The 12,075-nt window shown below is 38.9% G+C and overlaps 1 protein-coding gene across 5 annotated transcripts in view; it reads right to left on the bottom strand.

Annotated features, from left to right (window-relative positions):
* Window positions 1–12,075, bottom strand: part of DMD (dystrophin) — a 2,123,648-nt gene that overhangs the window by 23,681 nt on the left and 2,087,892 nt on the right. The gene's annotated exons all lie outside the window — the stretch shown is intronic.

Below are 12,075 nucleotides of genomic sequence, written 5' to 3' on the forward strand. Positions count from 1 at the left end.
GAAAAGCTTTCAGCTTTTCACCATTGAATATGATGTTAGCTGTGGGCTCGTCATACGTGGCCTTTATTATGTTGACATATGTTCCCTCTATGCCCACTCTGTTGAGAGTTTTTATCATGAATGGATGTTGAATTTTGCCAAATGCTTTTTCTTCATCTATTGGGATGATCATACGATTTTTCTTTCATTCTATTAATGTGGTATATCATATTTATTCATTTGTATATGTTGAACCACCCATGCAACCCAGGGAAATCCCACTTGGTTATGGTGTATGATCCTTTTAATGTACTGTCGAATTTGGTTTGCTAATATTTTGTTGAGAATTTTTGCATCTGTATTCATTAGATGTTGGTCTATAGTTTTGTTGTAGTGTCCTCATCTGGCTTTGGTATCAAAGTAATAATGCTGGCCTTGTAAAATAATTTTGGGGGTGTGATTTCCTCTTCAATTTTTTTGTAAGCGTTTGAGAAGGATTGGTGTTTTTTTTTTAAAATGTTTGGTAGAATTCACCAGAGAAACCATCCGATTCTGGGCTTTATTGGGGGGGTGGGGGGGACTTTTGATTATAGATTCAATCTCCTTTCTCATTGTTGGTCTGTTCAGATTTTCTGTTTCTTCATGATTCAGTCTTGGTAGGTTGTATGTTTCTAGGAATTTATCCATTTCTTCCAGATTATCCAATTTGTTGGCATATAATTGTTTTCAATAGTCTTATGATCCTTTGTATTTCTGTGGTATAAGTTGTACTTGTCTCTTCATACATTTCTGATTTTATTTGAGTCCTGTCTCTTTTTCTCTTGGAGAGTTTGTCTAAAGGTCTATTTTGTTTATCTTTATCTTTTCAAAAAACAAACAAAAACAAACCAAGCTCTTCGTTTCATTGATCTTTTCCATTATTTTTTTCATCTCTATTTCATTTATGTCTGCAGTGATCTTTCTTTCCTTCCATTAACTTTGGACTTTGTTCTTTTTCTAGTTCCTTGAGGTGTAAAGTTAGGTTGTTTGTTTGAGACCTTTCTTGTTCTTGATGCAGGCATTTATCTGTATGAACTTCCCTCTCAGAACTGCTTTGCTGCATCCCGTAACTTTTGTTATGTTGTATTTCCATTTTCATTTGTCTCAAGGTACTTTTTGATTTCTCCTTTGATTTCTTCATCAATCCATTTGTAGTGTGTACAATAACACACTGGTGTGTTATTAAATATTCCCATATTTGTGAATTTTCCAGTTTTCTTCTTGAAATTGATTTTTGGTTTCATAACACTGTGGTCAGAAAAGATGCTCGATATGATTTCAATCTTCTTAAATTTACTGAGACTTGTTTTGTGGCCCAATATGTGATCTATTCTAGAGAATGTTCCATCCTAGAGAATGTTCCATGTACACTTAAGAACGTACTCTGCTGTGTTTGGATGGAATGTTCTGTATATATCTGTTAAGTTCATCTGACATAATATATGGTCCCATGCTTCCTTATTGATTTTCTGTCTGGATAACCTATCCATTGATGTAAGTGAGGTATGGTTAAATCCCCTACTATTATTGTATTGCTATCTATTTTTCCCTGTAGGTCTCTTAATATTTGCTTTATATATTTAGGTGCCCCTATGTTGGGTGAATAAATACTTACAAATGTTATAACAAATGTTATAGCCTTTTATTGGAATGACCTCTTTATCATTGTGTAATGCCTTTCTTTGTGTCTTATTTTAGTCGTCGTTTCAAAGTCTATTTTGTTTGATATAAGTATAGCTACCCCAGGTTTCTTTACATCTGAAGTGAGTTTTTTATAGGCCGCATATGGCTAGGTCTTGTTTTTGTTGTTGTTTTGTTTTTGTTGGAAAGGATTTTCATTAAATTTTATTTAAATTTCAAAGTTACAGAAAAATTCCAGTAGTAAAATAGACTCCTATATACCCTTTACCTTGATTCACCAAGTGTTAATGTTGCCATATTTGCTTTGTTTCTCTTTCTAAATACATAGATTTGTTATCGTTGTCGTTACTGTTGCTGACCCATTTCAATATAAGGTTCAGGCCCATGACCCTTTATTCCTAAGTACTTCATCATTATGTCCTTGAACCCTTATCTTATGGAAGTACATTGCACTAAATTATCATCTAATTTGTAGCCTATATTTAAATTTTACCAATTGCCTTATTCATAATGTCTTTTATAACTATAACCATATATGTGCATATATATATATATATATATATATATATATATATATATATATATTCCTCCCCCCCCCCCCCGCCAGAACCTAGGGTCATATGTTGCATTTCTTTGTCTTGTGTCCTTCCTTTCCTTTTTTTTTTTAAGTATAGTTGATTTACAATGTTGTGTTAATTTCTGCTGTACAGCAAAGTGATTCAGTTATACATATATATATATATATATTTTTAAATTTATTTATTTATTTATTTATGTCTGTGTTGGTCTTCATTTCTGTGCGAGGGCTTTCTCTAGTTGCGGCAAGTGGGGGCCACTCTTCATCGCGGTGCACGGGCCTCTCATTATCGCGGCCTCTCTTGTTGCGGAGCACAGGCTCCAGACGCGCAGGCCCAGCAACTGCGGCCCACGGGCCCAGTCGCTCCGCGGCAAGCGGGATCCTCCCAGACCAGGGCTCGAACCCGCGTCCTCCGCACCGGCAGGCAGACCCTCAACCACTGCGCCACCAGGGAAGCCCCACATGTATCTTTTTAGATGAGTTTTGCACGGATATATGCCCAAGAGTGGGATTGCTGGATCATGTGGTAATTCTATTTTTAGTTTTCTGAGGAACCTCCATACTGTTCTCCATAGTGGCTGCACCACTTTACATTCCCACCAACACTGTAGGCAGGTTCCCTTTTCTCCATGTCTTCTCCAGCATTTGTTATTTGTAGAATTTTTAACGATGGCCATTCTGACTGGTGTGTGAGGCAGTATCTCATTGTAGTTTTGATTTGCATTTCTCTAATAGTTAGCAATGTTGATCATCTTTTCATGTGCCTGTTGGCCGTTTGTATTTCTTTGGAGAAATGTCTATTTAGGTCTGTCCATTTTTCTTTTTTAAGAAAATTTTTACTGGGGTATAGTTGATCTATAATGTTGTGTTAGTTTCTACTGTACAGCAAAGTGAGTCAGTTATACATATACATATATCCACTCTTTTTTAAGATTCTTTTCCCATATAGGCCATTACAGAGTACTGAGTAGAGTTCCCTGTGCTATACAGTAGGTCCTTATTAGTTATCTATTTTATATATATAGTAGTGTGTATGTGTCAATCCCAATCTTCTGCTCATTTTTCAGTTGGGGTTGGTTTTTTGTTGTTGAGCTGTATGAGCTGTTTGTTTGTATTTTTTGGAAATTAAGCCCTTGTTGGTTGCATTATTTGCAAATATTTTCTCCCATTCTGTAGGTTGTCTTTTCATTTTGTTTATGGTTTCCTTTGCTGTGCAAAAGCTTGTAAGTTTGATTAGGTCCCATTTGTTTGTTTTTATTTCTATTGCCTTGGGAGACTGTAGGTCTTGTTTTTTAATCCATTCAGCCACTCCATATATTGTGATTGGAAAATTTAGTCCACTTAAATTTAAAGTAATTTTTGATAGGTATGTACTTACTGCCAGTTAAAAAATTGTTTGCTGGCTGTTTTGTAGTTCCTCTGTGCCTTTCTTCTTCTTGCTCTCTTCCTTTGTGATTTGATGATTGTCTGTAGTGTAATGCTTAGATTTCTTTCTCTCTATTGTTTGTGTGTAGGTTTTTGCTTTGTGGTTACCATGAGGCTTAGATAAAACATATTTATAACAATCTATTTTAAGTTGATAATACCTAAGTTCGAACACATTCTAAAGCTCTACATTTTTACTCTCCTATGTTTTATGTTTTTGATGCCACAATTTACATATTTTTATCTGTGTGTCTATACTTTGGTTATAGTTATTTTTATTACTTTTGTTTTTTAACCTTCATACTGAACATAAAAGCAATCAGCCCATCACTATTACATGATTTGATTATTTTGAATTTAATTATATAATTATTACCTTTACTTGTGAGACTTATACTTTCATGTTTTCCTGTTACTAATTAGCTAGCACCCTTTTGTTCCAGTTTAAAGAAGAAGTCCGTTTTACATTTCTTGTAAGGCTGGTCTAGTGGTGCTGCATTCCTTCAGCTTTTGCTTGTCTGGAAAACTCTTTTTATCTATCTATCTATCTCTCCTTCAATTCTGAAGGACAACTTTGCTGGATAGAGTCTTCTGGTTGGCAGTTTTTTTTTTTCTTTAAATAAATACTTTGAATATATCATGAAACTCCCTTCTGGCCTGCAAAGTTTCTCCTGAAAAATCTGCTGATGGATTTATGGGGATTCCCTTGTATGTAACAAGTTGTTTTCCTCTTGCTGCTTTTAAGATTCTCTCATTGTCTTTAACTTTTGACAGTTTAATTATAACGTGTGGGAACTGTCCAGGCTTCCTGGATCTAGACGTATGTTTCCTCCCTCAGGTTAAGAAAAGTTTTCTGCTTTCTCTCTCTCTTTCCCTTCTAGGACCCTATATTAGGAATATTTGTCTGCTTGATGGTGTCCAATAAGTTCCTTAAGCTATCTTCTCTATCACTCTTTTAAAAAATTTTATTGAAATATTGATTTTACAATGTTGTGTTTCAGATGTATAGCAAAGTGATTCACACATATATATGTGTATATATATATTTTTACATCTCTCCCATGATAGGTTATTACAAGATATTGAGTAGAGTTCCCTGTGCTATACAGTAAGTCCTTGCTGGTTATCTATTTTATATATAGTAGTGTGTATCTGTTAATCCCAAACTAATACTCTCCCCCCCTCACTGTTCCCCCTTTGGCAACCATAAGTTTGTTTTCTTTCATTTTCATCCTATGATGGATGAATTCCACTGCCCTGTTTCTGGGTTCGCTCATCCTTTCTTCCAATTCATCTAGTCTGCTGTTCAATCCTTCTATTGTATTTATTGGTTCAGTTATTGTGTCCTTAGCTTTGTGATTTCTATTTGGTACTTTTCTTATATTTCTCTCTCTCTTCCTTGGAATTCTATTTATGCATTGTTTTCCTGACCTTGATGAGCATATTTATGTTATTTTGAATTCTCTATTTGCAAAATACTTACGTCAGTTTCTTTAAGGTCCTTTTTGAGGTTTCATCTTGCTCTGTTCTTTGGAATATATTTCTGTTTTTTCATTTGCCTTGAGCTTTGTGTTGGTTTCTATGTGTTGGCTATAACAGTTACCTCTGCCATCTTGAAGGCGTGATCTCATGTAGGAGGTGAGCCTTGTTTTTCAACCCTGCCCTACCTCTTGATCATCTCTTAAACTTTTGTGATTGTCCACAGAGGCTTCTTAGTGGCTCTTAGTAGTTAGTTGAGGGTGTGCCCAGACCTGTCAGTGTTCCAATGGGGAGGATTTCAGTCAGCACTTAGATGCAAGACGATTGGAAGGCTTACCCCCGCCCTGGCAATAGCTTTTAAAGGATGTAAATAGACCTCTTTCATTCAGGGAAAAAGTGGGAGATGTAAGTTTCTGTATGCCCCCTCTGCACTGAGCTCTGGGGAGATGATTGATAGCTATTTAAAAACTGTTTTTTTGGTATGCTACCATTCCATTGAACCTGTGAACATAAACCCTGCTGGCCACCAGAGCACCAGATGTGTGCACAAGCTCCTTTATGGGAGATACCAATGACCTGGAGCGAGGCAGCAGAGTGGGAAGATGGCACTGGCCGGCCTGCACGATCTCTAGAGAGTACTGAAGTCAGCCCCTGTATATGTGTTAAATGAATAAGAAGCCTGCCTCTTCAGGCTGAGGCTTTTGAGTTGTTATAAACAAAGAGGACTGTTTGTTCCATGGAAAGACTGGATGCATTCCAGTCTGCTGCCTCTACGCTGTGCACTTGGCGGGGGGGGGGGTGCGCGGGAGGTGGGGTTAGCCTTGGTGAGTCCATGTGAGCCCTTGAAGTAAGTACTGTCTCTTAGTTCCATAGCCTTGTGGATCTCTCTCACGGATGCAAGCCCCACTGACTTCAAAGTTAGTTAGGTGTTTGTGGAGCCCGAACCTTTACTCCTCAGGGAGAAGCTAATAGTTGAGAGTTCTTTCCTGGTTGTGTGTCACCATGCCAGGGATGGGGTTTACAGCAAGACTGTGTCTCAGGCTCCTCCTACCTGTTTCTTTTAAATTAATTCTTATTGGCATCTAGTTGATTTACGATGTTGTGTTAGGTGTACAGCAAAGTGAATCAGTTATAGATATACATGTATCCACTCTTTTCCCAGATAGGTCATTTTAGAGCATTGAGTTCCCTGTGCTATACAGTAGGTCCTTATTAGTTATCTATATTTTATATATAGTAGTGTGTGTGTATGTGTCAATCCCAATTATTTCCTCCCCTGGTAACCATAAGTTTGTTTTCTACATCTCCTACCCGTTTTGATGGGGGCCTTTTTTCTGTTTGTTTGTCCAATGTATAGGAGTCACTCAGCTAGTTCCTGAATTTCTTTGAGAGGGAACTGTTACAGGTGTAGTTGTAGATTCCCTGTTTCTGTGAGTGGGGGGGGGGGAATTCAGGATCAGATGATTCAGAACCTCAGGCTAAATTTCCTAAGTGTGCACTGTTCCATATGTACACACACAAGGTTACATTGTGCTTGGCTTTGAAAACAATCAATCATTCAACAAGCATTTTACTGAATGTCTGTTGCATAAAAGGTGATCAAATGGGGAAGACAGTGAGCAAGACTTAGTCCTTGCCTTTAAGGAGGTTAAGTTCTGAAACAAAGTCTAATAACTAACTCTAAAACAGAATAAATTAATGTATGATGAAGTTCCCCAAAAAGACAAAATGAGTGAAAAGGATGGTACATTTCAGGTTAAGAAAACATCGTGCACAGGGTCAGAGATGGCTGACAGCATGATATGTGTGCAGGAGCACTGGGGTCTGCAAATGGAGGCAGGGGATCATGTTTGAAGACAGTGAAAAATTGGGCTCTAGAGGAAGGTGAGAATACCTTTGAATTTGAATACCATGCTAAGGAGTATGGACTTGAGGCAAACAGGAGCCATAAAAAAGGGAGAAGAAGAATTAATATACAATCTGAATGTTTGTTAGGGGAATAACTGGATACACGTGGAAGATGGCTTGGAAAGAGAGCCTAAAGACAGAGAAACCAATTAGGAGAGTATTCATATTGTCTGTTCTGCCGATCACATCATGAGGGCTAAATTTGGGCAGAAGCAGCTGAACTGAAGAGTTTTTCTCTTGTTTGTTTATGCAAAACAGACTGACCTAGAGGTGTTGCCTTGATGACTGGAGAGGTGTTGGTGGGGCTTGGCTCAAGAAGGAAGGTAAGTAAAGGGGTGGTTTTAGAGGTAATGAATATGTTTAGTACCTTGGCTGTGATGATGGTATCATGGGGTACACATATGTCCAAACTTATCAAGATGTGTGTACATTTCTTTGTATATCAATTACGCTTTGATGTAGGTAAAGGGAAAAAAAGTGTGGAAAATGACTGCCTTTGTACAGTTTAGAAATTCTGGAGGTCGATCGCAAATTGGATTGTTGTGTTTTTTTTGGTTTTATCCAGAAAATACTCACTCAGGAGAGAGGTCTAGGCTGACAATCTTGAGAAAAGCCTTGAAGCGATGCACTGAGGGGACACATCATCACCTATGCAGTCATGTGGCATAAATACTTAGCCTGAATCCAATCATGAGTAAACAAACAAGCAGGCAATGCAAAGTGAGAAACATTTTACAAAACAACTGGCCTGACCTCTTCTGAAATGTCAGTCTCATGAAAAAATCTGAAGAGGCTAGGGAAGTGTTCCAGACTAAACCATGACCCTTCATTGGCTCCTGAGTGAAAAAAGCCAAAAAGCTAGAAAGAATATTATTGGCAGAATGGGGGATATTTCAATTTAAATTAGATAATAGTACTGTATCAGTGTTTATTTCCTGAGTGTGATTATGTAAGAGAATATCTTTCACCTTGGAAGATATATGTTGAAGTGTTACTAAGTATGCAACATAATCATTAAAACTATACAGGCACATAAAATATACATGAATATCAATGCAGGATATATAAAGACGTTTGTTAACATATAGATAAACATAAATAGATGTTACTGTAAATAAAGCAAATGTGGCAAAACGTTGAATTAACTGCAGTTCTGCCCTAAGTTTGAAACTGTTCTAAATAAGAAGGTAAGGAACCTTTAAACATTGTTTAAATGAACAAGTTAAATATAAAAGGTTCTTAAAAAAGAATGATTGATTGGGTAGAAGAAGTTAAGAGAGTCAGAGATAAGCTGTTGGGAAGATACGTAGATAGACTTTGTTCATTTCTAACAGAATGTGAGCTTCATTAGGACATCGTCCCATTTTAAAAGACGTATAGAACGCACACATGGTACCCAGAGACTTACCAGTGGTATTTCATGGTTTGAGGAAACACTCCAACTCATTAGATCACCCAGTATGACTTCACCCATATTTCTCTTTAAAAAGTCTTGGGGTTATAATATTAAAAGAATGCAACTCTCTACCAGAAAATGGTTCAGCAAATCCCAGCCATATCACATCTCAGAGCTTCAAAGCATGAGGCTACACACTGCATTTATTTCAACACCTGTGTGCATCCTGCAAGAAGATGGTCTTTTTTTTTTTCTTCTTTACAGTGAAAAAAAAAATCACCCTTGAATTCAGTCTTTTCATCCAGAGAACAAACTTATTAACAACAGAGCCTATCCATTTTACATTGGCAAGTCATCTCTTAACCCAGCTCGGCCGCTGGAGAAAGCACTTTTGTTCTTGTATTCAGTTCTGCCACGATCCTCTCAGCTCCACAAGTCATCAGGTCCACGGCCTGATGTGGACTTTAATTTGGGTGCTTTCATAGGCACGCTGCCTCTTTGCCAGTGTTGACAGGCCTAAATAATTAATGCTTCTAAGCACCCAGGGCTCTGAATCTCACCACTAAAATATGTGACTTCGTTTCACAGGCTTTGCTTACTTCAAAAAAAGGCAAAATCCTGCAGTAGGCATTAACAACAGAGGTACTAGAACTCAGTTATTTTTGGAATTCATAGACTTTACAAAGGCATATAATATTTTGTCATATGCTGCGCTATCACTTACAGTCCCAACAGGCCATTAGCTCGACTCAGATCTCATGTGGAGAAAGAGAATCTGATGCCCTAAATCACTGAGGTGTGGTAAAGCCGGGAAAACAACTCCAAACATTTCCTCTTCCTTCAGAAAAGAAATGAAACCTGGCTTTTCTACAAGCTTTGATTTCTCTAATCTCAGTGCCCTCATCCACCTTCGTCAACATCTTGAGGAATCTTCCTCCTTTCCCAACAACCCTGGCCCCTCCATCACCTGCATGTATAAGCAGCAGCGGCTCACTGGGAGGCCACCTCTTAGACATAGGCGTCACGTGTTTGTTTTACTTTCCATGATGTCCAACTTGTGAATTTTCCTGACCATGGTCCCCAATCCTCCACCATGAAATGCACTCATACCTTTCCTTTTTGTCCCATCAATTTGGATTAGGCACTTCACCTCTCTATATTCTACTCCTCTCACGGAAGATCCTAAGTATAAAATGAATTCTTCAACACACAATGGTACCAGGCAACAGAGCTTTAAGTGTGAATCAAGGAGTCACACGTCTCTTCCTTTCTGTGAGGTAAGAGGGTCAAGTAAGCCCAGTTTAGGACCCAGGAAAACCCATGAAAGAATGCTCAACATCATCTAACACCAGTCAGAATGGCCATCATCAAAAAATCTAGAAACAATAAATGCTGGAGAGGGTGTGGAGAAAAGGGAACCAACCCTCTTGCACTGTTGGTGGGAATGTAAATTGATACAGCCACTATGGAGAACAGTTGGAGGTTCCTTAAAAAACTAAAAATAGAACTACCATATGACCCAGCAATCCCACTACTGGGCATATACCCTGAGAAAACCATAATTCAAAAAGAGTCATGTACCACAGTGTTCATTGCAGCTCTATTTACAATAGCCAGGACATGGAAGCAACCTAAGTGTCCATCGACAGATGAATGGATAAAGAAGATGTGGCACACATATACAATGGAATATTAGTCATAAAAAGAAATGAAATTGAGTTATTTGTAGTGAGGTGGATGGACCTAGAGTCTGTCCTACAGAGTGAAGTAAGTCAGAAAGGGAAAAACAAATACCGTATGCTAACACATATATATATGGAATCTTAAAAAAAAAATGGTCATCAAGAACCTAGGGGCAAGACGGGAATAAAGACACAGACCTACTAGAGAATGGACTTGAGGATATGGGGAGGGGGTGGGGTGAGATGTGACAGGGTAAGAGAGTGTCATGGGACATATATACACTACCACATGTAAAATAGATAGCTAGTGGGAAGCAGCCGCATAGCACAGGGAGATCAGCTCGGTGCTTTCTGTTCACCTCGAGGAGTGGGATAGGGAGGAGATATGGGGATATATGTATATGTATAGCTGATTCACTTTGTTATAAAGCAGAAACTAACACACCATTGTAAAGCAATTATACTCCAATAAAGATGTTGGAGAGAGGAAGGGGATAGAGCAAGTATTTGTGGCCTTCATAAAACCCCCTATTGTCTAGCCTAGCACAACCAGAAAAACCAGTAAGCAGATGGCTGGCAACCACCTGTCATGGTCCTTTTAACAATGGATTCATTACCCCTGCAAAATGCTTTACTTGTTTTGACCTTTCATTTGCCTCATTAACTCCAGTTTTCTTGGAACCCCGTCCTAGGCCGAGAAGACTACTGAAGAACACCACCGGACCCGGCTGACCATTTAATCTACAAACTTTTTTATCTCCACCCTCAGTGTTACTTGATAATGTTCCAAAAGGGTCTTTACTTTCCTCAAGACACACTCATTTTCAAGATTACCTGACCATTTATTTCACTGAAAAGACAGACATCTCCAACTTCCCTTCTCTTAGCCACTTCTGAGGAAGCTAATGCCCTTACAGTGAGCCACTGAGCTGTAATTTTTCATTTCGATTGAGCCCTTTTCAGCATTTTGACCTGTTGCACTCATCTTCTTCCTTAAACCTATGCCTGCCTGTGTGGCTGAACCACACTGACTCCATTTTGTCAGCTCCATCTTGGGCACACAGGCCTACCCCCTCCCCTTTCTGTGTGACTGAGCTTCAGCCTACTCACTAGGAATGTGCCCAAGCCGGACAAGTTCCCTATCAGCTTTTTACCCTTGCCTTCCTCTGATGCGAAAACTGAAGAATGCCTTTTGCTGACACAGATGGTTAATGGTCATGAGACCACCACCACCCCCCCAGAGGGGAGGAAAAAGCCCCAGTTTCCATCCGTGCATACATACATGCTTTGGCCCCTTTAAGTCCCCCTGTACCCCTTTCGGCGGCAGGGAGTGCAGCTGCAAATGTTTCAGCACGGATGTTTCACCGTCCACCTGATCCTACCCTGTACGTAAGCTACCCCATAGTAAACTTCATATTTGTACTTTATGGAGTTGCCTTTTTTGGTCTTGCTGTTCCTTTTGAATGGAGGATATTATTCAGTAATCCCTATTCAGTAACCTTTCCAACACTACTCCCCACTCCTTCACTACCCCATCACCCAAATGGAGGTCTTCCCCGAGGCGCTGTATCCAAGCACCTTTGTTATATATTTCTCATCTCACCCCTTTCAGCTATCAGTTCTGTGGAGTTCACTCTCAAATCTCTCCAAACTGTCCTTTTACCACCTCCTAAAACAAACACAGTATATTTCCACATTCAAAAGGATCACTATCATCTTCTTCCAACCAAATCCTCTCCCCTCATTTCCTTTCCTTGTATTTTCCAGTCAGTCCCCTGGCCTTGGGTACTCTATTTTCAAATAAGTCCCATAACTTGGCCTTTGTGATTGCCTCCTAACTAGTCTTTCAACCTATAAAAGTTTTACTTTGGGGCAGATAAAACTGCCGGAGTACATCTTTTTAGCTATTTCTCACCTGCTAAGTGATTTTCAGTGGCTCCCTGACACTG

This window comes from Balaenoptera acutorostrata, chromosome X (genome assembly GCF_949987535.1).
Source record: "Balaenoptera acutorostrata chromosome X, mBalAcu1.1, whole genome shotgun sequence".
Lineage (NCBI taxonomy): Eukaryota > Metazoa > Chordata > Mammalia > Artiodactyla > Balaenopteridae > Balaenoptera > Balaenoptera acutorostrata.